Consider the following 27,783-nt stretch of genomic DNA (forward strand, 5'->3'; position numbering starts at 1 on the left):
CAGAACAATATGGCTACAGTGAGGATATTGTTTCTGAGTTATGTGTGCATACTTATGCTATGTTTACAAATCTGAGCATACAGATTGAGAATGCAATTACGTCCCCTGATGTTGTCACACATATGTATGGAAGATACATACATCTTGAGTAATACAGCATGTTGAAGCCACAAAGTGGTAAGATCTTTGTAAGTAATGGTATGCAAGTTTAATTTTTCACAGGGCATTTAATATCTGTCCCAAAATAATATAGAAAGGTGAGTTTTTCCAAGGCTGTGCTACACCTGCCACTGATTTCTAGGTATGCATGTAATAAATCCAATCCATGTGTGTCACAGTCCCCCAGTGGCATATTCTTATTAATTTGCTTGTAAGCTGGGTAAGTGGTCTAACACAAGGCCCTTCTCAGCAGTGAATTGCTTCAAAATAGCAAGAATTATGCAGTATACAAAATAAGACATTCGGAAGGTGCACTGAATCCAAATGAATGAATAAAGTTAACAAAGAAGCAAAACAAGCCTATAAAACAGCATTACGCAGACAGTAAGGAAAGAGTAAGCATTAGTAAAAAGTGAACGAGATTTCCAGCATATATGTCATTAAATACATGAAGACTAAAACTAATTTATTTAATTAGATGCATTAGGATAAAGCTGACACAATTTTTGTTTTTGTTTCCAGACATGATTAATGCTTTCAATACAGTCAGTGGCACTCTAAAATATACATTCAAATCAGGTACTCCTAAACCACCTTGCTCTACTGGAAGGATCAATTAATCCTACATGACCCTTACCCTCTTCCCCTTCCAGATAAGTTCCTTCAACTCTTTATTAATTATCGTACACAACTTCCCCTCTGGTTAATAGCAATATCCCTGACCTGTATATAAAACTAAAGGGACTAAAAACTATTTCTCTGCATATATGTTGCTATCCATATCCGTAAACAAGAAATGCCACTTTCTTAGTAATTGCATTATCTTTTGTTTCATCTCTTCCTACATATCCTTAGCTACCATAACATAATTCTTTTTAATCCATATTCCTAAGTACTTCCTTTTATCATGTCCTTATAAATATGGGTATTGCTCAACCAATTCATGTGTGGGTACATAGTTTACAGCTATTGCCTAGTTTAATTTCCAGGAAAAGTAGGAGACCAAACAACAATCCAAGACACTTGTGGAAGAAGGTAAGTCCACTGCAAGTACTGTCTGTAGTTCCTTTTCTTTAATATAGCACAAACAAAAATAATAAAAAATGCAGAATATATATTGAAGTAGGAGACAAAACAACCGTGAACACAAAGTGCTTTTAGTCCCACCTGGTGGTGAGACTTTACCGTTAGAGATAAAGATTATCAAATAAAACACAAATTTAACTGTCAGACTAAAGCTGTGATCTATGTAGCGCTATGCCAACAATGTCCAGCATTCTACATAGGGAAGATGGACAGGAGGTTCAGGGAAAGAGTGTACGAACACCTGTACCATATAAAGAAAGGAAGTCAAGAGAATGCCCTTAGCAGACACAAGCAGGAATACACAGACCACACATTTAAATTTAAGGTGATAGTGTGAAGTCTGATGGAAGAGGGGGCCCAGAATCCTTACATTTAGAAAGGTTAGAGTTATATTGTGGCAACTCAGAACTATGGCTTGCGCTTACCCTGGGTTAAATGAGGTTTACTCTATTTATTGTATTTTAAAGCTAAGAAACCTCCAGAGATGACTAACATGATGAATTGTAGGACAAACTAGCGATGTCAAATATATAACTGTTGTCTCAGTGCAAGTTAACGCGTCCGAACTCTTAACAGCAGTCAATTTAGTTATGCACAATTCAAATGATAGGTGCCATACCATGACGTATAGATAGGAATGTTGTTTGTACTTCCATATATAATTGTTATCCCAATATTTATATATATTTTATATTCCAGTGTTTATCTGCAGCACGCCATGCTGCATAAGACAGAAAAGTGTTCTGAACATTTTTATGCATTATTATTTTTATGCATCAGTACATTTTACTACTTCTTTATACTTCACCATTCTGTTATATGCATTTTAAGTAGATTTATATTTTTAAATATTTTCAAACATTTTTAACAACAACATTTTTAAAAGGTTCTCAAATATTTAAATATTTTTAATAACTGTATGTTTACATATTACAAGCATGATTTACTATGTCACAATACTGGACAAGAGAGTGTGTAGACTTACTTGCCTTTTAATAATTCCAGAGGGTGTTTTGAAAGAAACTCTTAAAGGAAGTAATTACTTATTGAGTGGCCCATCATAGTATCATCAGTGTGTTGGGAATAGCCCTCACTCATTGGCTGACTAACAAAATGCTTGCACCATGGACTGTATTTAAATGCACTGGTGTTAGTGAATGCCTTTATCTGAAGAAGTCTTACCACCAGATGAGACGAAAAGCACTTTGTGTTCACAGTTGTTTTATCTTCTACTTCAATATATATTCTGTATTTTTTATTATTTTTGTTTGTGCTATATTAAAGAAAAGGAACTGCAGTATTTGGAGTGGATTTACCTTCTACCGCAAGTATCTTGGATTCTAGTTTTATTTTCATTAACTTTATATCCCCAAAAAAATTGAAACTGTCTGTTTCTGGTTTTATCACTGAGATGTCTGTTTCTGGTTTTATGAGGTACAAAATATTGTCTGGAAAAAATCTTTTCTTGATTATCATACCAATTATATCCATGTTTCTAAATATAAAGCAAATGAAATGGGGGAAAGATGATACCCTTGCCTTGTTCCTCTGTTAAGATAGAAGTTGAATCCTCTCACTTTAATTTTTGCCTCTAATCCCACATATATCTCCCAAATTAAGCTTATTATTGCATCAGGGAATGCAAATGCTTCTATTGCCCTACTCATAAAATCCCAGCCTAATCTGTTAAATGCTTTCACTGCATCAAGACCAACAACCAACAGTGGTATTTTCTTACATTCTGCTTTCCTCTAGATTATCATTGTTCTTTTAATGTTGTCAAATGTTTACCTCCTCTCTACAAAACCACATTGATCCAGATCTATCCATTGTGGCAATAACTTTGCCATTATTTTAGCTATTGTGGACATAAACATTTTATAATCATAGTTTAAAATTAAAATATATGAAGTTGGGTCTGGTGGATTTTTGCTGTGTTTAGTTATTACAGTCACCACACCTTTCTTCTAAGATGGTGCTTCCTCTCTTTTTAAAATACTGTTAAACAAAACCTTACAGATCTTTTTATCACTTTCTTCCTTCCTAGCTTCCAAACTTCTACAGGAATACCATTTAGTCCTGGAGACTTTCCCACAGCTAGATTGTATGTCGCTGTTTTTATCTAATCTCCTCCTTTCTTCATAGGTTCATAGGTTCATAAGAGATTACTAGGCTAACAGTTTAACAGCTTTTACAAGCCTAGCCAATATAATCCAATTTTACCTAATATATGGCCCCTAGGGCCAAGAGGATGGCATGAGTTTGTGCCTATGTCTTGAGTATGTTACAGATTGCTCCATAACCACAAGGGACATAAGTGCTACCCTAGGTGTGAATTTGTGATTTCCCATCCATTGATCCAAACTGTTTAAGGAGGGCTAGGGAAGGTCTCTGCTTAACATGAAAAGGAACCCTGTTCCAAAGAAGGGGCAATCTCTGAGACACATATCTGTCTTCTCCAGCATGTTTTGTGTGAGTCGCTGACTAAGTTTAGATCCTTAGATCAGGTGACTCTCCCACTGTTTGACTTGTGGATGTATAGCAGCTCCATCAGGGCTAGATTTGTGAGTGCCTTATAGGTCAGGCTTAGGTCACCCCTTAATAATCAGTAGAGACAGGTTAAAGTGATAGGGCTTTTAGTCTATCCACATAGGACATGTTTACTCCTTGTATTTTCTTAATGAGGGACATTGGAGGTCGCTCCAGCTATTGTAAGTGCCTAGTCAAGTACATGACAAATGGTGCATTGTACTTGATTATTGGTCTAATGAGGACTGAGTACAGCTGGACTATAATTTCCTTGGATCCAGATGCCATACCTTTACTTATAAGTTGTGCCACATAAAACGGCTTCCCCACCACTGCGAATACATGGCAATCAAAGTTCAGGCGACCATCTATTTGTGTACCTAGATCTCTCACCTCTGAGTCTACTCGTAGGGATGTACTATTGATGCTGTAATTTGTAGAAGTATTTGACGTCCCAAAAGGTATGATAATCCATTTTTTCACATTTAGTTTTAGGCTATGCTTCTGGCACCAATCATTTGTCTGATGTAGACCCTCCAGAAGGATATATACATTATTTGAGGATTTAGTGATTTCCCCCCTGCTTCAGTTGTCAGCAAACTTTGTTATCCAGATGCCTTATACATTAGCCTTGACTTCAGAGAAGAATATTCTGAACAGAAGTGGTCCCAGCACTGAGTCCTGTGGCACACCACTAGTAACTGGCCTTTTACTGGATTTGCATTCGCCCACTTTAACCAAATGTGTCCTTTCCATGAACCAATTGGCTATCCATCTGGTAATGTAGGGAATTTATGCCCAGTTTTATGAGTTTATAATACCTGAGTGAGGAATTGTGTTAAATGCCGTGGCCAGGTTGATGTACACGGTATGTACTATTTTATCCTTATCCATGGCCTTAGTGACTTTCTCAAAGAAATCCACCAGATTTCAGTAAGCATGACCTGCTGTTGACAAAGCTGGGTTGGGTTCAGTGTTTGTAGGTTTCCTATGTCATTATTTATCAGATCCAAGATTATTCTTTGCATGGTCTTACATATAAGACTAGTCAAACTTATGGGTCTGCAATTTCCCAGGTCAGTAGAGGGTCCCCTTTATACAGAGGGATGACTGTTCCTATCATCCAATCTATTAGGACAAAGCCAGTACAGAGGGTGTGGTCAAACAGAGATCCTAATGTGCCTTATAAAGCCTGATTTAAGCTATTTATAAGGTAACCTGGTATATCGTCAGGCCCACTGCAGCTGTGTTTTTAGCTTCAGAGAGCTCAGTGATAACCTGTTCTTTAGTGATAATTGACAGTGGAGTGGCAGAGGATATTTCTGTGGGGAGAAATGGGGGTGATGCGGAATAGAAATTTGAGCAGAATTTGTCAGCCAGCAAATTTGCTATATTTCCTGACTGAGTATAAGTGACGCCATATACAATTAATTCCACATATTGTTGGTTGCTGCGCATTAGATTGCGGGCATAACTGAAAAATGCATTATGATTATCCTTAGCTTTAGAGGCTTTTTTTACCTCAAAGTCTATTTTCAGAGACTTGACTAGTTCCCTGATTTATGCACATTCCCTCCTGCTTCTTGACATGATTTTCTTTCTTTTCTTGTACAGCCTATTAATATCAGGGGTCCACCAAGGTGGCTTCTTTTTGTGGTTTGACCTAGGTTTATGTCGGTCTGGTACTGCCTTTCCTATGCAGTTGTTTATATGGTCATATGTGCTTTTGTGCATGCCTCTGCATTGGTGTCTGAATTTTCTGGATTTGGAAGAACTTGGAAACTGGTTATGCCATCCCTTAAGAGAGGGTAATTTACCTAGGAGAAATTCTTAAACTTTTTGAGGTTAAGTGGGAGGTCTAGTTTTACCTTTATTCCAAGGGAGACTGCTTTATGATGTGATCACACCAGTGAGGACTTCACACTAGCTGGGGTGAAACGCCCCCCATATTTTTGAGTACCATATCTAGGATATGTGTTCCCCTAGTGGGAGTGAAGACTAATTGCTCCAGTGCATGTCAATTTACAAAGTCAGGAAATATTTGGGTCTGCATGTTAGTGGTCATTTATGCATCCCAAATAATGGAGGGATAGTTAAAAATAACCCATGAGTATGGTATTTGGCTGGACAGTGAGTGATTCTATTAACTTCAGATATGATGTTAACTGTTAATTGTTGAACCTCATCTACTTCTAACCTTGGCATACTTAAGTCTTCCATAAATATTTCCATTTGTGGTCTTTCTTGATATCCTCATCGCTCTGTTATAGACTCCCTATATTTGGCACCATCCCTTTCTACTTTCTGTTGCCTTTGTTATTGTGCTATAAGTTTTCGTTCTCTAGAATTATTATCAAAAACACTTGCTTAACAACAATCTTTCTAAACTCATGCATATTATCCATATACTCTCTTATTTTCTCTTTAACAATCTGCAGTTGCACCTCTTTTTGTTCTGCAAGATTCCCCTTATTCTGCAATACTTTAAACTATGTCAGACCCTTTAAATAATTCCTGTTACTTCTTCACCATATCTTTGTTTATTTTATTTCTACCCTATTTGTAAACTCTACATTTGGATTATCACACTCACTAGCTATACCTTCTGAATAAATTTCTATCTTCCTTATTAATTCTTGAATAATTTCCACTACCCATTCCTTAAATTCCTCTCTTTTTAACAGGAAGGTGGGGAAGTACCAGTGTTTAATTTTTAATGTTTTGCCCTGCATTTTTATCTTAGTTGCTATTGGCACATGAACTGAAATAGTTACTGGATGTGTGTTGAAGATTTTAATTAAATGCACATGTTCCTGCAAGATATACTTTCTGTCTAATCTAGTCCAGTTATTGTACTTGCAGAATAATATGTAAATTCTCTCTGAGTTCCTACAACTGAATTCACATCTTCCATATCAAATATTTTTACAAATGTATTTTTAGAAATCTATCCTCTTTTATTATATTTCCCATCTAGGTCCTCTAGATACACCCTCACTATTTCAGATCAAGTTGTAGTCCCCACCTATAAGTAATATTCCCTTCTGAAAGCTGATTATTTCTCCCCAAATGTGCTATAGCTCCATAATAGTGGTCTTAGATGGACTATAAATATATGCCAGTGTAATCCTCCTCCCTTGGAAGTAGCCCCTTGCTGACACAAATCTACCATTGTTATCTTTTTGTTACTCTTATATGACTATTTGAACTACTCTAGCAATTAGTAGAAGTGCTACCCATTTTCTTTGTCCCTGATATTCTACTGAATATCAGTCATGAAGTCCTTCCTTTATCAAACTCATATGCTCACCTATTTCCAAATATGTCTCCTGTAGCATTGCTATTTGCCCTTTATATTTCTTAAAATAATTCAATACTCTTACCTTTTTGTTTATACCTGTGAGTCCATTCACTCTCCAAAATAATATGGACAGTGTAAACATTATGCTAAGAAGTTATTATGCCCACCTATTACATATGACATTTCTTAAACTCTATTTCCAGCTTTTGTGTTACATGCACCCACTAATGTTTGAAATGTTGACCTTTTGATATTTTGTCATCTCCATTTGAACCTATGTCACATTTAACAAGACATTCTATTTTAATGAAAACCATCAAACAAAAAACAAACATGCCTACAGAACACCCCCAATGGCTGATTAATTTAAAACAAAATCACAAAACTACATACTTCTTCAAATAGTGAAGTTTAACCCTCCTGATAGAAACAATTGTCCCAAATTAACAGCTGCACCCACAGATATTACCTAAACTAAAATTAAGGTTATCCATGATAAGGCAAATGTTATAGCCTATGTTTCTACTTACACTTATTGAGGTCTGTTCTTGGCTCAGTTTTATTCCAATCCCAGATGTGAAATACAGCTTGTATACTTTCAGAAAAAAAATAACATTTAGCCTTAAGAAAAAGTGCACTGGCTATCTTTAAATAAAATTAAATTATACACTGTTCTAATAAATGCACTGAAATATTTAGGTACCATGAAGCCTGCTACCTCCTGTTCACTTTCAGCAACTTCAAACTTTATTTTTTACTAAGCTGCTTGCTCTTGTACCTTTTAATTTTACAATTCCCTCAGCATACACTTCCCGGATCTCTCAAGATTTATTGCCTGTACCTGCAGTCAGGAAACATAAGGACAGAATGTGCAGCTGCCCTCAGCTGCAGCCTTCTCGACTCACATTTACCATTTATCTGCTAAAGGAAAACTTTTCATTACATTCACAGTGTTCTCTTATTTTTAACTCCCATCTGCTTACACAAAAAATGATCAGATCAATACAAAGGGCATTAATCCAGATATTAACCTATGCAAAAGTAAGTGAAAACATATCAGCTCTACATATATTATAATCAGTGTACTTGTATACCCCATCCCCACCCCAGCAGCCCAAGATTGCAGACTATTAACTTCAACATGTTTTTGTCCAGCCTCTCTTCTCTTCTTACATTGTAATGACATTTCTTACAACTAAAAAAAGAAAAAAAGTACTTGTATTCTTTAGTATCTTTACCTCACATAATCACTGCAAATCCAATTTATATCATGAAATGCTTTATACAAATATCATTAAGAACAAAAATTGCTTTACTTATAGGGTCATAGATTCTTAGGTAAGTACTAGGTTAGCTTCCCTGGTTGGCTATTTTAAGCCTGGCCAGTTTCCCTTTTTGTGCTTGAATTAGCCTATCCGATTTGCTAAGAGAATGGCCTTGCCCATCCCTTAATCATTAATTATATATTAAACATAATGAGAATAACTGAGATCATACCATAGATAACCGGAGGTGACCCATGCATGGGATAAAGCATTTAAGTGCTACCTCTGTCCATTAGTTGTACAGGGGGCAGTCTTGGGTGAATTTTCTATTTCCTATCCATAGATCTAAGTTGTGCTTGCAAAATGACAGGGATGAACTACGTTTTATGTGGATGTGGAGTCTCTTCTACAGCAACGTGAGATATGCTTGTCCCTCCAAACCATTCTGTTGATGTTGCAGTCACAGAAGAGATTTAGATACCTAGATCAAGTATTTCTGATGCCATTTAACTTGCTGATGTGCAGTAAATCCATCAGTATTGGCAGAGGTTCCAGAAGCTGTTGAAGACTGAGGGGGGCGAAGGGTGAGAGGGCCAATTAGTGATCTAAAAAGGGCAATTTTTTAAAACAATTTACTGCCACAATATAGGTTCACTTGGAGGACATGTTAAGCTTAGCCAATTTCCTTTTGGTGCTTGAATTAACATTTCCTGATTAGTCTTACCTATCCCATGGCTGATAATTGTATATTAGCCCTAGTGAGAGTAAATGTGACCATACTATAGATAATTTGAGGGGACCCATGTAAGGGATGCAGCATTTAGGAACTGCCTTTATACATTAGTGGCATGATGGACAATGAGGGGCAATCCTGGAGTACATTTTCTATTACCCATCCTTAGATCCAAGTTGCATTTGAATATGGACAGGGATGAGCTTTGTTTTGCTTGAATGGATAGTCTGTTCTGGAACAGTGGTAGCCTCTGTGATATATATCCATCTCTCCACAACATTCAGATTAGATACCTGGACTGAGTATTTCTGATGCCATTTGATTTGCTGATGTTCAGTAGGTCTAGCTGTATTAGGTTGGAGGATACTTTGTATGCCAGACATGTCACCTCTAAGCACTCTGTAGGATACTGAGTATAGTGATAAATCTTTGAGGTGGTGCATGCAAGACCAATTGTTTAGGACTGGTATCCTTTTAGTAAGGTATCTCTGTGAGCATTCCAATTGTTGCATGGCTCTGGATAGATACATGCCAAAGTGGGCATTATACAAAATTACTGGCCTAGTGAGGGCTTTGTAAAGGGGGACAATAACATCTCTAGATCTAGTCAAAATCAATTTGTTTATAAGCTGTGCAATATAGAAAGACTTTCTTATGACTCTGGGCACATGTTGGTCAAAAGTTAGGTGACTGTACACACAAGTTCCCAAATGCCAAACAACTGGGTAAGCTCTCAGGGGGCATGTTCAATTTGGCAGTTCCCTGGAGTAGATGACTTCCCAAAGGATATAATAATGTATTTCTTGGAGTTTAGTTTCAATTCATGATTCTGGCACCAGTTATTATTTGGGACAAACCTTCCTGAATGATGGCTAAGTTATTTGGGGATTCAATAACTGCCCCTAGCTTGCAATCATCTCAAACTTAGTCAGCCAAAGCCCTTTGGTATTTTATTCTACTTTTGAGATGTATATGCCAAACAGAAACTGTCTCATCACTGAACCCTGGGGGGCTTCATTGGTGACTGGTCTCTTCCCCTATTTTGATCTTCTTCACCTTCTTGATTGTATTAACCTGATTGTATTAAATTATATTCATTGTATAATACAGCACCACTTGTTGGAATGTGTTTTAAATTTGTAGTTTGGAACAGCCTTCTAGTAAGCAATGAAACAAAATGTATGACAAAACTACCCATTTCAGAAAAATACAGCCATAAAAGGCCACTCAAACTTCTGTCATTACAATCCGCCAATATCACAAATATGCAAAATCTCTGCAGAAGTAAGTCATCTAAATAATTCCACATTAAAGGCATCTATAACTTATGAAGAGGTTGCTGCTAGCAAACAACTTTATATTTCATTGTTTCATCTACAAATAAAGTGCCTGTTGCCCTTGAAGAATAAATTGTCTATCTTACATTAAAAAAATGATAAGCTAGTAATTTTCCAATAGGGAATGGATAGCAAACTGATAACAGGAACATAGTTACTAGGTAACTTCTCCAAAGGAGAATTGCAACATCCACTCCCTTTAAAGTACAACACAATACAGTAGCAGCGATCTATCTACATACTGTGGGAGTAAAACCCACAGCCTTCTGCATCAAAATAAAGTATATTACATGTTGTGCTACTAACTATGAAAGCAACTTAGCATAAGTAGCACTAAATTTCTCTTCCCCTGAGGCTCTCGGCTCATTGTAAAATCCAGTTGACACTCAACTAAATTGCTTAAGTTTGCATCACAAGAAATCTGGAAAAAGCCAAAATGTATTGGAGGGGGCAAAGGCCCAATACCAGGGACACATTTTAAATATTTTTGTATAATCTTAGAAAGTTGCTAAAGTGTTTTGTGTTGCCACGTGTTTCCTGAAAGATGAAAGACTGAAACTTAAAGGGCTATCATTATTTAGTGAATTCGGTTCTCACAGATTTGCCAGCAAACCACAAATTAAGAGGAACAGACCAAAAGTATGAATATTCTGTGAAAATCTGGACAGATAAGAGCTATGGACTCAACTTCCTGAATCACAAGTGGTAGTATGGGTAGAGAATTCAGGCTCTTGTTTGAGCCTGAGTAACACTAACCACCAGGTATACCTTACTGGAGCATTTTACACACACACACACACACACACACACACACACACACACACACACACACACACACACACACACACACAGGAGCAGCATAACTCTTGGAAATAAAAGAATAAAACCCTCCTTACTGGCATGACTTTGGGTCTGGCAGCACAGCAGCAGCATAACTCCTGTAACACAGAGCAATAAGAGAATAAGAACAGCTAGTTTAGTTAGTTTAACTTCCTAGCACAAATCCACATTAGAGTGAAAACTCCACTTCATTAATTTTTTCTGACAGGTCTTGCAGCTGTAAAAGTTGTGGGGGGGGGGACTCCCCCGCCCCCTAGCTCTAAGGTTCTGGCACCCATCAGTATTGGGTCAGAGGATGCCTTGTATGCCAAGCACAAGTCACATCTTATCAGTCTGTAGGATGCCAAGTATAGTGGCAGGGCTTTGAGTCGGTCCATGTAGGACATGTTATTTAGGCCTTATATCCTTTTAGTAAGGTATCTCTGTTGGTGTTTCAGTTGTTGCATGTGCCTGGAGAGAGACATGCCAAAGGCGGCATTATATTCAATGACTGGCCTAATTTGAGCTGACTAAAGGGGGATAATGACATCCCTCGATCTGGACACAATCCCTTTGTTGAGAAGCTGTGCACTATAAAAGGACTTTCTTAAAACAATAGAAACATGGTCAAACATTAGGTCACTGTCAGCATAAGTTCCCAAATCCCAAACACCTGGAAAAATTATTTGGGGGTGTATTATCAATATGGCAGTTCCTTGGAGGAGATGACTTTCCAAAGGATACATTAATGCATATGATGGCACTTAGTTTCAGTCCATGATTTTGGCACCAGTTATTTATTTGGGACAAAACTTCCTGCAGGACTGAAAAGTCATTAGGGGATTCAATGACTCTTCATAGCCTACAGTCATCTGCAAACTTAGTCAGTCAGAACCCTTTGATATTGGCTTTTACTTCAGAAAAGTAGATTTTGGTGGGGATTTGAAGTTTGTCAATGTATCACTTAGGAGTAGGTAGTCTTTCTCGAAAAAAATTCTAAAGGTATGGTGGATGGAAAGGATTTCTGGTTTCAGTTGTATTCCAAAAGGGACTGCTTTATGGTCAGACCTAACAAATGATGAAGATACACAAAGGATGGTGCAAGATGCTCCCATATTAGTAAAGACAGGATCCAAGATGTGATCCCCTCAAGTGGGTACTCTGAATAATTATTCCATGGCATTTGTATTGACAATGTCCAGGAAACTCTGTGCTTGTGCACTAGTGGTGGTGTTGGTTTTTCACTCTATAATTGGATAGTTTAGATCATGTAGGAAAATGGTATTGGTTTTAATACTGAGTGATTCTTTTTCCTGTATATAGGCATTGTGGTTTTATTTTGTCATAAAGGGAATTCCATATAGCTAACTTATATATGGTAAAGGACATTTCTGATGGTTATTTGGACAGGAAGAAGCTCTAGTGCATCATATTGCTTTACCAGACTTGATGTGAATCTCTTCTGGATGTAGCTTGAGACACCTCAACATTTGTTCCCTATCAGCACAGTAGCTTGTCTAAGTGTGTAGAAGGCATTTTAGAACTACACAGCCAGAGCTCTCTCCTCTATTTTAAATCAAGTCTTAGCCACTACACAGATTTCAATGTCCTCGAGATGAGAAGGGATTGTAGGGATTTGAGTTTCTTGTTTAGGGTCCTAGCATTGGTCAGTAATACCTTCAGATTTTCTCCTTGCTTATTTTGTTTTGTTTCATAGGTTTAATGGCTTGGCATTGCCTAAGAAAGGCACTGTGGGATGGACAATATTTTTACCAATTATTGAAACCCTATAGGGGACAAATGCAGATCATTCATGCTGAAGCAGCATGGTTTGTCAATCACATCCTCCCTCAATGACAAATATTGGACCTTTAAATTAAAGACCAAAGACTAAGCCAATTACTGAAGTCAATTATTTTTTGCTCATATCATGGCATCATACTTGGAGAAGGTAGAACACTCCTCAATGCTAGTATTATACCTGCCTTGGACGCATAGTATGATGGTTCCATCAAGTCTCTCTTCATATAGTCCAGGGATGTATACCTGAAGTCATTGACACCAGAATGAACTATAACAGAGTCATACTGGTACTTATTATTCAAGGATTTGAGTGAATGTGTGACCTGATGGATCCTGGAACCAGACAAACAACTAACTATCATTCTTCCCTTCCTTGGCCTGGAAAGAGATGCATCTGTATGTTTTATGATGGAGTCACCTATAACAAGAATGCTTGGCTGGGTCAATACCTGCCTTACAGGCTCAGAATCTTTGACTATGGGACTCCTTGTGCTATGTGAGGATGTAGACTTTTAATATACTGAGTGTAGTTTGTACCTGTGTTGCATTTATGAGGTCTCTGAGGTTTACACAAAGATGACTTGCAGTTACTTTTTTTCTTTGTGTCCTTGCAAACATTAATGATATGAAATAGGGTATATGCCTTTCAGTCCTCCCACAAGTTTAACAAAGTCAACAAAAGAGCAATCTTTCTCATCCACATTTTTCTTGCAAAGCCATATTTCACAAATGTGATTGATGCTTTATAGCATCACATATATTCACTAACTTCAGTGTTGGTGGTCTTCTGCCTGTTTATCTTCATATTCCAATCTCAGAATTGGGTTCATATCCAAGGTACTCCTGATTCTTCTCATCAACATCTGTGCTTTTTTTCTGTCTCTCAAGCATTTTTCTTCAGAACATTCAAAAATACTTCACTGCAAAGTCTCTGTCATGAAAGGAGATACTGCCAACCCAGCCAATTGGAATTTTGTAAATAATTATATGTCATTTGTGAATATCAACATGATTCATATGCTTATATTACAAATGTATTAGAACTGTATGTCATATAAAATGGTTTGTACAGACGTGTGCTGAAGAGGTATTTTTCAAAGTGCTGTTTAAAGATGTAACCTCAGCATGCCCTACTGGATTAGAACAGAAATGTACCTGCACTATTGTAACTGTTTAGATGTATATATTCCAACTCATTACATCTTAGTGATGCCTTCAGGTGCATCTGCAGTTAACTCTTAATGACATCTTTAGGCATCAAATGTTGCTTGTTCATATTTGCATCAATAATTACAAAACCATACTAAGTACAAGGTTTTAAAATATTTCATGTTAAAGCTGGTACAATAGCAAACTGAGATGCATTAATATTTGACCTCAGTCTGGTGCTGGTAAATAGATATTAACTGCTGTTTTTTTATGACATTATGCATTAATTTATACAAATCAAATTTTCACATTTTTTCTAAATATCTCAAAAACTAAGTAACACAGACAGAACTCCTTAACCTCATATGAAAGGTCTCAGCTAGATGAATAAAATGTTGCTGACAGTATGTGTATAACCTGAGTGGTTGCTAAGATATTGTAGGTTGTTTACAAAATATTACAAATGTAATAGTTACTGTGTCTATCATGATGAAATCTGGTTTAAGACCTAGAACCTAAAGAATACTACCACTATAAAAATAGATTTTGCTGAATAGTTTGCCATTTATACTTCCTTCATAACCACTATGGTTCCAGAGATGTGATTATTTGTTTGAAATCAGCAGACATAATTTGATTCTGTCAAAAGGCTTAGGCTCTGCCCATTGGAAGTTACAGTGAAAACGTCCTGGGCTCCATTGGAGTGAATGAGTTAACAATGGAAACTGGAACACAAGAGGTTACTTTCAGAAAAATAGCTGAAATTAAATTACCTTATGGTCATGTAATAAAAGAATGTCATCTTTCAGTTTCAGTTCAATAATAGACATAATGTCTAGAACTAGAAGTTTTCTGTATTGTCTTGGAAGTGTTTTATTGTTTTATGACTTCCAGGACCTGCCTTAGATCTACGAAAAGCCCTTATCAATGAATTTTCACAGTTAGATGCTAAATGCTACCAGATGCATCTGTAAATATTGTGTGTGTACCTGTCATCCTCCCAGTATACATCCACCACTGTTGACAGTAGTGAGGATTGAGGATCTTTGATTAATGTTTCCAGTAGTGGGGTGTCACAGTCTCTATGAGTTTTATTATCAGAAGAATAAGAAGCAGAGTCCCTTGTATTTCATGGCTCACTTGTTGTTGGAAAATTTCCTCCTTATCCTGTTTGCATCAAAAGATGAATTTGATCCTCCAGGAAAAAATAATCTGAAGACAGCTGGATACAGCTCCTTCAGTCTTACACCTTCCTCTTGACACTCCATGATTGCTAGGATAAATTGTCTACTCTTCTGCATGATGTACAGTAAATAATCTTATTGCAAAAACACTCTACTGTCTACAATTTTTAATACTTTTCCCCTTGCCATCCTTTTGCCAAGATCAACTCTTTCTGATTGTATGATTGTATCTTTACTAATACAAGTCTTGGTTGTTTTCACATGGCCAGGTCGGGAGCATACACATGATGTGCCCTTTCAATTAGCAAATCCTTCTGTGGAATACTAGTCCAGTTGCTTATATGTGCTTTCATAAAATGAATGCAGTCTGTTCCTCCCAGTTTTTCTGGTACAGCAGGGAATCTCAGGTTTTGACTGTGTGCTCTGTCCTCTAACTCTTCCGGTTTTGGGAACAGCTCTTCTTGGGCAGTGTCATACTCAGTCAGCCTTTTCTTCATTTTGACCTCTGATTTTTAAAGTTTTATCAGTTCATCTAAATAGCTGTTTAAAGCTTCTTCCATTTTTTCAGCCTTTTGTTATTTGAGTTGATATACTCCTTCACTATTTCATTTATTTTAATCAGCAATTAGAGCATATTTGAATTATTTTTCCCCTAAATCACTGGATGCCATCTCTTGTACCAAAGCTTGAGCTTGAATTGCTTTTTGCTGAACAGCTGCAGGATTCTTCCCAGTTAGTGTTTTCTCTTCACCTTTTCTATCTGATTTTCTTTCAGGATCTCTAAGTTTCTTCTTTGTTAGAATCCATGCAGGGTGCTTATTAGCCAGTAGCTGAATTTTACTAAAACTGGATGAATTACTTGCCCATATTTCTCAGTGAGACAGCTAAAATTAAGCAGCTGATCAGTAAGCAGCCATCTTAGAAAGTCCACATTAGTATATACTTTAGGAATACCTGAAAATATTTAACAGAATTATACCCTTATGACATAATTGTGAGATGGGAAATGAAGGTGATATGAAAATTGTTTCTAAAAATATATATTAATTTCTTCCAGATAAAGATGTAACTTAGTTCATTATTCTATGAGTAAATGTCTGGATAGGGGGAATAAATAATAAATAATATTGCATGTCATATAAGTTCTGGCTTGGAAGAATGGTGAAGAGGGTGATATATGGTTATTTTTAATAAGAGCTTTATAACTTGGCATATTAGGAGTTTATTGTTTGAAATGATGTAGTCATTTTCTTGGGAGAAATATGCATGCTGTACTACTTTATAAGGCAGTGTCTGATCTAGCCAAATTTGAAACTTTATACATGGAATGCATCTCCTGAAGGAGGTAACACTAGACTGTAGAACATAATACTAAAAGTAAATATCAGTACTTGAAAATGACAGATCTACTACAAGATTGGATTCTAATCTAGGTAGTGTAGGACTCGCTAGTAACAGAGGCTTTGGAAAATCTAGTGATGGATTACAGGAGGAATTGTCTGATGCCTGTACAGTCATCCTGTGAAAGGTATAAGCTCTGACCAACTGCAGCATCGATAGCAGCAGAACAGACAGGTGAACGGCAGGCAGGGTATGTACCACAATGTGTGCTCAGATCTGCCAACTCAGCTGTTGAGAATTTCTTGAGATGTTTAGTATGAGAAACTATACTCAAATGAGTAATTTCCCCACAAGAGAAAATAATATTTTGCCTTGGGATAATCAAAATAACTAAACTAAATCCAATGAATAATTTGGATAATGTGGAATTTTGCTTTTCTATTTTATTTGACCTAGTCACTAAACATTATCAGATAAAGTATGACTGTATCAAAATATTGAAAACAATATTGCCTTCAAAACCAACTTGTCATACAAGGCAACAGTTAGTATGTCTGATATATCTCAATTTGGGACATCCTTACAGACCTGTTGGTGCACTTTGACAAGCTATTACAGGACAAAGAGAAACATTTACCATTTTAGAAGGTTACTATATCCTCAGCTTAGAGAGATTACAATGTTGCATGAAAAAGAATGATAAAAACATTAAAAAGAAGTGGAAAGAGTAGAATAAGACTATATTTTGTCTACTTACTTTGTCTACTTGCCCCACTCCTTGCTACAATACTTGTATCTGGACAGATAGTATAAGACTAAACAGAATTACCTGTTAACTATATAGAACTCTTCTGGTTTTGAAAATAAAGTTTACTTAAATATAACCCTTCAGTTCTATTCTGGATTCTGTCATTACTGACTGTTTTTTCCGAGCTATTTTAAGCTTGGTGAAGCCCTGGTCCATTTGCCCTCACTACACTTGGGCTCACTTTGTTCCTCTACCCTACCCTTATTCCCACACACCCCTAATCACTTACATTTATAGTAACAATAAGTCCAGCCCCTCACCAACACCATCCAATACACACTCAGCTGTCTACTTTAATCCATTAACACTTATGAAATTGTAATTATTTCGTTACAATTGCCCCATTTTCCTTGAGGTGAAACTCCTAACAATATAAACCTCATTTCCCAATTTACTTCCATTTTTTACTCTATCCCCCACTATAATTACACATAATTCTCCCTGTTCATTTTACTCTGTCTACTTCCATACCTAATATACTAACCCTATTCATACAACATGTTATCTCCCGTGAATTCCATTATTTTTGCAATATTTCTAATTACTTCACTAAGCATGCTAATACAAGCCACCTCCCTCAAGTACACTCTAACATCTGCACCTGTAAAAACATCTACTCAGGCCTTACCTCCTGATGTGCATGTAGCTAGTTTCTCAAACATATCTGCCACCATAATTGAATATAACCATATTTACTTAACTAAAAATTCAATTCCTTTCCACCACAACCAAATCCAAAATAATTCCTTACATAGACTCCAAGCATACTAATAAAACTAGATGTCTTTACTATCTCATAAACCACCTCCTCAAACTTTCCCAATGTGGAGATATTCATCATAACCCTTGACCTACACAGTCATCCACCTCTCCTTAATCACCCCACTCTAAAATGTTGCTACTAATAACAGTAAATATACATAGTATCTGCAATAAAAGTACTGAATTTCACTCATGTCTTACACATTACTCCCCAGATACAGTAGCATTTAGTGAAACCTGATTAAAGCCACACATTCAAGATACTGAAATAGTCTCTCCAGGATACAATATTCTAAGAAATGACATAACCCGTAAAAAAGCAGGCAATGTAGCATTAATTTATCATAACCCCTTTGTAATATCTCCCCAGCTATATTACAAATGGAGCTATAATTATGGGTGATATAAATATCATCTGGCAAAATCTCATCACTGACTCACAAATAACTAGTATAAACCTTCACTGCTTTACACAACTTATCTCCACCCCTACCAAAATGCAAAATAATAATCACCTGGCTGCAACCTTAGATTGGATCCTGCTATTGGATTCACATAAATATTCTAGTTTCAGCACTCTTCTAAATACCTTAAGTGTCCACTTACCAGCATATAGCAGTAGGACCCCACCTCAGAAGCCTAAACCCCATACCTATAAAACTTTAAGAAATGTAACCAAATTCAATCAACAACTATTTAACATCTTAAAAGTTATAAACTGGTCTTTATTAAAAACATTATAATTGGATGATGCCTTAAGTCACTTCAACAAAATCTTCTTAGGTACACTTAATAGCTTAGTCCCTCACCAAACCCAATGGACAAAAATAAATCATGCGCCCTGGCTAAAAAAATCCACAAAACAAATATTACAAACTAGAGGCCAAGCCTGGAAAGACTGGTATAAAAATAAAAATGAGACCAATCTACTTATACATAAGCAGCTACAAAATAAAGCAAAAAACTATTTATTGTTGACAAAAAAAATCTCTCAACAAATATCCAGCCAAACCAATAACTCAAAAAAAATTGGAAAACAATCTCAGCACTCCTTACTTCTGGGTCCTCACAAAACCCTTCACCAGCCTCAGACAAAGAGCCATCTCTAATAGCTAACATGTTCAACTCCAACTTCATTGAAACTATACTTAAACTAGCAAACTGTTCTACACCTAATACAAACTCCAGCCACACAGAAAATCTAATCCTACTTGAATCAATTAATAGCAACCCCAGTACAAATATCTTCCCTTACTAGGAAACTTCTTCAGTTAGCCCCACATCACCTATTTTCTCTCCACAATCCATTCCCACCAACTAATACATAATTTTCTTGTCAAACTAAAACCTTGGTCTCTCTCTGCTGATAACCTTCCATCTGAATATTTAAAACTTGCTGCTGATGCAATAGCCTACCCAGATAGCATCCTGATTAATAGATCCATCACAGACTTTGAAGTTCCTAAATGCTGGAAAAAATCTGTCATAATCCCCTTACACAAGGGGGGAAAAACAACAAATAAAAAAAATATTGACCCATCTCTATTCTCTCTCCTTTATCTAAATTACTGAAAAAGTGTGTACATATTCAACTAATGAAACATCGCACAGATAACAATCTCCTTGCACCCACCCAACATGGTTTTCAGCCAGCACATAGCACAAGCACTGCACTATTATCCTTCACAGACACTTTGAACAAAGCCATGGACTCTGTCCAATTAACTTCATTAATCCTACTAGACTTATCAAAGGCCTTCAATATACATCATAAACTACTACAACAACTATCTACACCAGGATGCTCTCAACTCACCCAAAAATGGTTTTCCAATTATTTAACCAACAGACAGTAATGTGTTAGGTGGCAATCTAGTCTTTCAGAATACCAGGTTAATCAAACAGGAGTATCACAGGGATTCATTCTTAGAAAGCTTGCTTTTCAATATTTTCATCAATAAGCTCCATACCACCTCCCTTCAAAGTACATTCACTCAATATGCTAATGACTCCACTATTATCTCCTCTTCAAATAACATTCAACATCTCCTAAAATGACACAAGATGCTTTCACAACTATTGAAATATGGCTAAATGAATTACAATTACTACTTAATCCCAATAAAACTAAACTTTTATTGTTCTCACCAAAACCAATAGTACATGACTTCAAAATATACTCACAGAATAAAACAGATCCAGAAATCGTAACCTGGCAAAGTTATTGGGCATCTCCACAGAAAAGAAACTCACCTTTAAACAACATATACATAAAGCCACTGAAAAAAAAAAACAAATTTCACGGCTATGAAGTATTCGAACAACATATGTTCGAATACTTCATAGTTTGGCAGGTGATGTGAGCGAACATTATTATTGCGAATGGACTGTGCATTCGCAATTATAACGTTCGCTCATGTAAGGGGATCGTGGTACAGTGCGGTTAGGGAAATACATCCCTTTCGTCACTGTAGTGCGATCTCGGAGTTGGAATATTAAGTTAGGGGGGGTGTCTGGGGCACAGCCCCCCCACACGGGGGGTGCAGGGGGGCTTGCCCCCCTGCATAAATGTGAGTTTAGGCTAGTTCTTTAGGGAGTTAAGGGAAGGGTGGGAGTGCTGTTAAATGTTGGAAATGTCATGAGCGACATTTTCGACACTTAGCTGTGTTTCGACATTGGGTACGTACGGAATTGTGTACTTTCGGTGAAACAATTCGTTGATAAGTACACATTTCCAGTTAATTTTCAACATATTGATAGTAAACCATAAAACCACAACTCATAATTGGTACACGTACTTGCTACTGTGAAAGGATTCAAAGTACAAGACCAACACCAAAAAGATGCTTCCGGCACTCATATAAATATCTTTGAGTACTTGCTGTTACATTTTAAACCAGCAGGCATCAGTACGTCACTGATAACGCCAATGAGGTGAAACCGGTCTGCTGTCTTGATCTTCTCTTCAGCAGCACTGAATAGTGCTCTTTTGAAGTTTGTCTGATGCCTGCTGGTCTAAAATGTGACCATTTAGTATAAGGATGTCATTTTATATATTTTATGCACTGGTGAGATTAAAACTGGGAAGTTTAAAAGAAAGCTTCTGGATACATTATTTCATGCTGAATTAACTGTTTGAAAACAGCAAGTACTCGGAAGACTGTTTACATTAATTGGAAGTTTAAAAGGAAGGTTCTAGCTACATTATTTTATGCTGAAAACAGTAAGTACTCTGAAGACTGAAACTTCTGGATACATTATTTTATGCAGTAAACAGTAAGTACTCTGAAGACTGTTTACATTTATTGAGAAGTTTAAAAGGAGGTTTCTGGTTAAATTTTTTCATGCAGATTATCTGATTGATAACAGCATTTTGAGACTATTTATACTGGAAATGGACTCTGCATTATGCTGCACTACAACAGACTTCAGAAATATTTATACGAGTGCTGGATACATCTTTTTGTTGTATATATATATATATATATATATATATATATATATATATATATATATATATATATGTGCGTGTGTGTGTGTGTGTGTGTGTGTGTAGAGGTCCACTTTTTAATTTTGAAATTTCAAAACCTCAAACATCAGAATCCTGACGTTCAGTTGTTCAAAGTTTTGAAATCTCAAAGGTAAACAATTGAAATCGCCCAACAGTGCAGAATGGCAATTTTACATAAACATGATTGCTAGAGTTTTTTTGTTTTATTTATTTATTATTTTTTTCATTTCGAGATTTCAAAACCTCAAATATCTGAACGTCGGGATTCTGATGCGAGATTTTGAAATTTCACAATTAAAAAGTGGACCCATATGTATATTTCACACTGCTTTCTACCTCATGTTGCTTAGTATGTTTATTTTACTGATACCATAAGGCATTTCATAATAAAGGCAAGGATGTCAATAAATGCAGTTTAGCGCAAACAAAGTTGTCCTGGACCCGCGAGTAAGTGGAGGGAGGGGGTGGGGAAGAGCTAGGTTAAGGATTAAGGCAGGAGTGTCCTCAGAGCTCTTCCATGCCCTTAAATTTAAATTTAATTTTAATTTCACTTTTTCCGTGTGTTTATTTTCATGTTTTTTTATACCAGCATTTTATATTACTGGTAAAGAAAAGCTGAAGGAAGGAGCGAGATCATGGAGAGAGGATTTATTTTATTTCACTACAACATAGCAAAAGGTAAGTTAAGTATTTTGACACTGTGTCTGCTCCCTTAGAACTAGCTAGGGTTAAATAGAGTGTTATGCATTATTCCACAGTTTGGGCATTGCATTTTTTAGTGGAGAAACTGTTAAGGTGGCAGAGTTTGATTGTTACCCCCCAGATCCTTTTTCTATTAGTTATTGTATCTATCTGTGTGGTATTTATACAGAACATTTTATGTAATTGTTACTTGCATTATTTCAGCGATTTACTCAACTACTTTGCTGTTAGTAGATAAAGGGTGTGCAGGACTTTCCGGTTATCACGGGTTACTACACACTTTGTTTCTTTTGCCATTATGTGTTATATTAGCAAATCTATTATTAGTTGACTGTTTGTTTAAATTCCAACCTTTGCAGTTTATTGTAAGACTAATGATCTATTCTCTCTCTCTCAGCATGGGAGAATCTAATGAGGTGACTTGTCACCCTAATATGGGTGTTTTCCGTATAGTCTGGGTGCCGTGAAATTCTGAGTTTTCACCTCTAATCAGTATTAATAACAGAAACGTCGTTAGATATTGACTGCCCTCTTCTCCTTGCTTCTCAGGATACAGGGACAGCTGACCCATCCCTGGATGGCAGTCTTATTTCTAGTGCACAGTCTTTTCCTTGGACTCCCACCAACCCAGGAATTGGAAAGGCTCTGTGTAGGAAGCAACATAACAAATCCATTGCTGTAGTTGTGGTTAATTACTAATAGGACAATGCCCTTGGTGGAATAACCCAGATGTGTTGCTACATCTATAAATGCTCTGACAAGGTTTTCTGCACTATCCTCCAGTGTGTCCCAGCTGGTCGCATAATCTGGTGGTGGGGACTGTATTGTGTTTTTGGCTGCAGACTAGAAGCTTTCCCTTTGTCTTATTACTGTCTGAACATGGAAGACTTTTTATTAGGTGCTGTGGGTGCTGCATGTTTGGCTGCTTTAGATTGTTTGTTTTGCTTTTATACTGTGGATTAACTGAGATCTGGAGGTGGTAAAAATTTGTGCAGCATCTTTCCTGGGCTATTAGGCCTGCTTCCTGTGTTGTGCTGGTTGTTTAGATCTGGATCAGTGGCCGACTTGTTAGATGAGTGGTTCATCTTTGATCGCATACTTGCTCACACTCTTACTGCCCTGACCAAATGGGCCTGGAAGAGTTCATTTGTTTTATGTACATTTGTTTTGGAGGTACAGCATTAATCTGGAAGGACCATTTGCCCGTCAGTACTAGTAGAACAAAATATTTTAACTTGCTACATATAGCAGTAAAACCAATACATTATAATGAAGTATTAGATTAGCATCTCTGAGAAGAAGAGATGCAGTCCATAGTAGGAGTAAGGGAGCTCTTCAGCAGTTTAACAGAGCAATGAGTGGGTATAGTCTTAGTATGGTCAGTCAGGAAATTCTTTTGTTTTTGTACCATAAATTACCTAAACTAGTGATATTACAAAGTCCTTGGAATTCATTTTACCTAACTATAGTTATTCTAAAACAGTGAATAGTGGTTGAGGTGTGAGAGGAAAATGTGGGGGTTGGTGGGTTGTAACATGTTTTAAATATGAGGCATACTGGATTGTGTTTGGGAAGAGTTTTTGGCTTTTCCTGTTTTGGTGTAATAGTAAATTCTTACTTGTTACTCTCTCCTCTTAAGAGTGCTGAAAAGGGCCCCAAAACTGGGCAATTCTATTTTGTTTGTATAGTCAGTTTAGAATCCTGATTGCACTGTGCATTTGTTCATACGTCTTAACTTCATACTTTTGGATTGTACCCTTTTTTACCCCGGATTCATTCTTCACTACTGCTGGTTAGCTACATTCCCTACTTCAGGCTGTAATGTTTTACTAGGTGTTGTGTACATCGTCTTCTGACACTTATGTATGCTGCAGTGTGGTAGGACAAGGCATCTGCGTGACACCACATAATGGAAAAAAATTAAACCTATTAACATTTTCCATTGCATGTTTTATCTGTTACACATTTTCTTTCTTTACACTTCCTTACTAAGGAAAATTAGTTAAAAACTTTGCCTTCAAGCATCTGGAGTTTTTCTAAAACACTTTTGGTTGAATATTAAAGAATGGATGCTACAAGAATTAAAGATGTGAAAGATGCCTTATAAACATACATTACATTGTACTGAGTGGAAAAAAAGTGTTTATTTTTCTGTGATAATTATCAGGATGTATACATGAGAAGTAAAAGTCTCATCATTCCTGATACTGCCAGTGCCATATTTCAGGGACAGATTGCAAAGCTAGAAACAGAAGAATACATGAGCTTTGGACAACATATGGCCATTAAGGACATGATGGAAGACATGGAAACCAGCAAAATCACAGGTATGATCTCATACAAATTGAAAGGTTTGTACCTGTTAATTTTTTACAAATGAAGATGTTAGATTTAACTGTTTTTAAATAATTAGAATGAGATATTGAATTTTAGGGCAAATATTATGCATTTATTAATTTATTTACTGTTCAAATTCACCTTTTTTTGCTCTTCAGTTAATGTGAGATTTGGTCCTCACTTGCCGTTTGCCCCCAGACCATTTCTGTTGACTCAATGCGGCCCTTGCAACTGAAAAGGTTGGACACCCCTGGATTAAGGGATTGGCTAATCACTAGAGTCATGGCAATGTAGGTAGTGAAGGGGGATTGAACTAGTTAAGGAAGTGAGGTAAAGAAGGGTAGGACACAGGATGGGTTTAAGTGTAGGGAGCTAAAGGAAGTAGTTACATTTGGTGTGAGTTGGTGCAGTAACAGCTAGCTTACATCCAGATGACCTGTAGGTATTGTGGATGCAGGTAGGCCTTGGATGGTGGGGAGAGAAGGGATTAGTTTAACTGAGTTATTTCCCTCCTCTCCCTTTGGTGTTCTTTGTTAGAAAATTTTAAGGTGCGGATGGAGTTTGGGATATAGGTTGGGCTTGCTGGCATGGAAGGTTACTGAGAGGAGTGTGGGTGAATGGTTGGTCAGTACTGTCTGTATGAGTGTGGTGCTTGGCTTACCTGGGTGTTGGTGTGATTTTCTGGGGGTCTGGTAGGCAGGGTGTGGGGATAGGTGCTTCCTGGTGTCCTATGGTGTCGCCTGTTGTTCCTCGGTTGTTGAGGTGCCTGCTGGTGGTCTGGTGGTGGCTGTGGTTGGGTGGTAGGGCTGGTCGCAGTGGTTAGGCCTTTGCCATGCGGTTGGGGGTAGCCATGTGGGTAGGCCGGACTCGTCATTCCTCCTTCCCGGTTGGGCCATGCGGTCAGGTAGTAGCAGGTGGGTTTGCTTGGTAACTAAAATTAAAAAAAAGTGTTCCCTGGTGGTCGCAGTAGGTTGTGGGGGGTCCAGTGCTGTAATCTGGTCTAGGTGCATCATGCTCAGGGTCCCTCTAGTTCTGGATATTTTATTTAGGGAGGAAGTATAAGTGCATAGCTACTGATGAGAGTGTATGCCTAGCAGGTAAAGCTAGTAAAGGGTGGTTCTAGGCTGAGACAACATTATATGGGTTGGGGAGTAGGGTAGTCAGGTTTGTGTAACAGCAATTATTCCAGGATATGATGAGGTCCAAGGTGGAACCAGATCAAGCTTCATGCAGAAAGAGATGGCACCCTGTGACGACTTCAGGCTGAGGGAAAAGGCAGCAGGCGGAGAAACAGATGGGAAGGTGCAGTTAATGATATTAATTTACCAATGGTTGGGAGAAACAGTGTCAGACAGAGTGCAAAGGGGGTTGGGGCAGGCAGCTAGGTGTCCGGGCGGACAGATGGTTGGAGTGGACCTGGACTCTAAATACAGTTTGACTGGTTTGGAGCTAGGATCAGATTTTGGGCTGTGGCCAAGGAACTGGCTAGCTACTCAGGCACTGGCACAGAGTAATAGTGAGGTTATTTTAACCCTGCAAATTTCGGGGACAGTGAAAGAAAAAATCTGGAAAAGTGAGTACGAGGATGTGTTTGAGCTGCTAGATGGTTAGCAGTGCTGGGTAGGAAAAGGACAGGTAAGCTTAGGCCCAGGACTTGGGACAACTGGGTGGTTGGCTTTATTTATTACATGGCAGTGCAGCTGGAAAAGGATGGACCTTTGGCTTTGCCCCTTTTGGGGTATTTTCTCACCATTCGGGAGGCACAATATTTGAGGCTGGGGAACGCATGGTTGTGGGATGATGAGTGGGTCCATAAAGGGAAGGCAGTTGACCAGTCTCTGCTGTGGGAGGTGTGTCATCCTGATATATAGCTGGGTACGATGATGGACAGCTTTGGTGGATTTAATAGAAGGATGAGCATGGGAGAGGCAGGTGGTGTGTGTTGGTCATTTAACAAGGGTACTTGTTCATAGGTTTTTGGTGCATGGGCTGAGAGGGAGATTTTATTTCCTCTCAAGGATTACAGTTAGCTTGAGGTAGGGGCAATTTTCGTGGACTCAAGGGAATGGGATCCTTTAGAGGCAATAGGGGGAGGGGTGCCTTTCTCCATTAAGGTGGAGGTATTGGAGACTATGCTTTGTCATTGTCCGGATTTCATTCTTAAGACTGAGGTCATTCAAGGGTTTCAACAGGGATTTCCTATTAAGTTCACGGTGGGGTTTGGGGGGGTTTGTAAGAACCTTCGTTCAGTGCAAGGGAAAGAGGACGTTTTGGAAGAGTTGGTAGGTAGGGAGTGTAAGGCAGTGCATTTGTGGGGTCCATTTGATATGCCTCCTTTTGTTAGTTACAAGGTGTCACCATTCGGTTTAGTAAACACCACACAAACAACCTCGCACGCAGGACAAGTGCAACGGCCAGAAAAACGTAGTAAAATGCATAAACGAGCCAGCACTACTCGAACACCATTTATTGTTCCATAAAGTGTAAAAACAGAATCATACCAGTTTCGGCACTTAGCCTTCTTCAGTGATAACAAATCATTCTGTTCATTGACTATATATAGAGAGAATTTACAGAGATCTACTGGTTTTCGATTTCATAAATCTACTTTTCAGCCACCGATGAATAAATATGTGGCCATTTTTCAGGAAAAGGTGATTAAAGATCTACATTTTAAACAGGAAGAGACACTTATGTTAAGTAATAATTTGTCTGATTTGGAAATTCAGGCCATTGAGAGTTTAAGAACCAACCCAAACATTGTCATTACTTCAGCAGATAAAGGGGGTGCTGTGGTTATAATGGATACGCAACACTATATGGTTGAGGCTTATACCCAACTTAATAATAAACAACATTATGTTTCAATGCCTTTAGACCATACTGATTTGTTTAAAAAACAAATTGATGAATTTTTGGAGGAAGCAGTTGAAGTAGGAATTATTGATAACAACACT

Source organism: Protopterus annectens, chromosome 1.part0 (assembly GCF_019279795.1).
Source record: "Protopterus annectens isolate FY-2018-M chromosome 1.part0, PAN1.0, whole genome shotgun sequence".
NCBI lineage: Eukaryota > Metazoa > Chordata > Ceratodontiformes > Protopteridae > Protopterus > Protopterus annectens.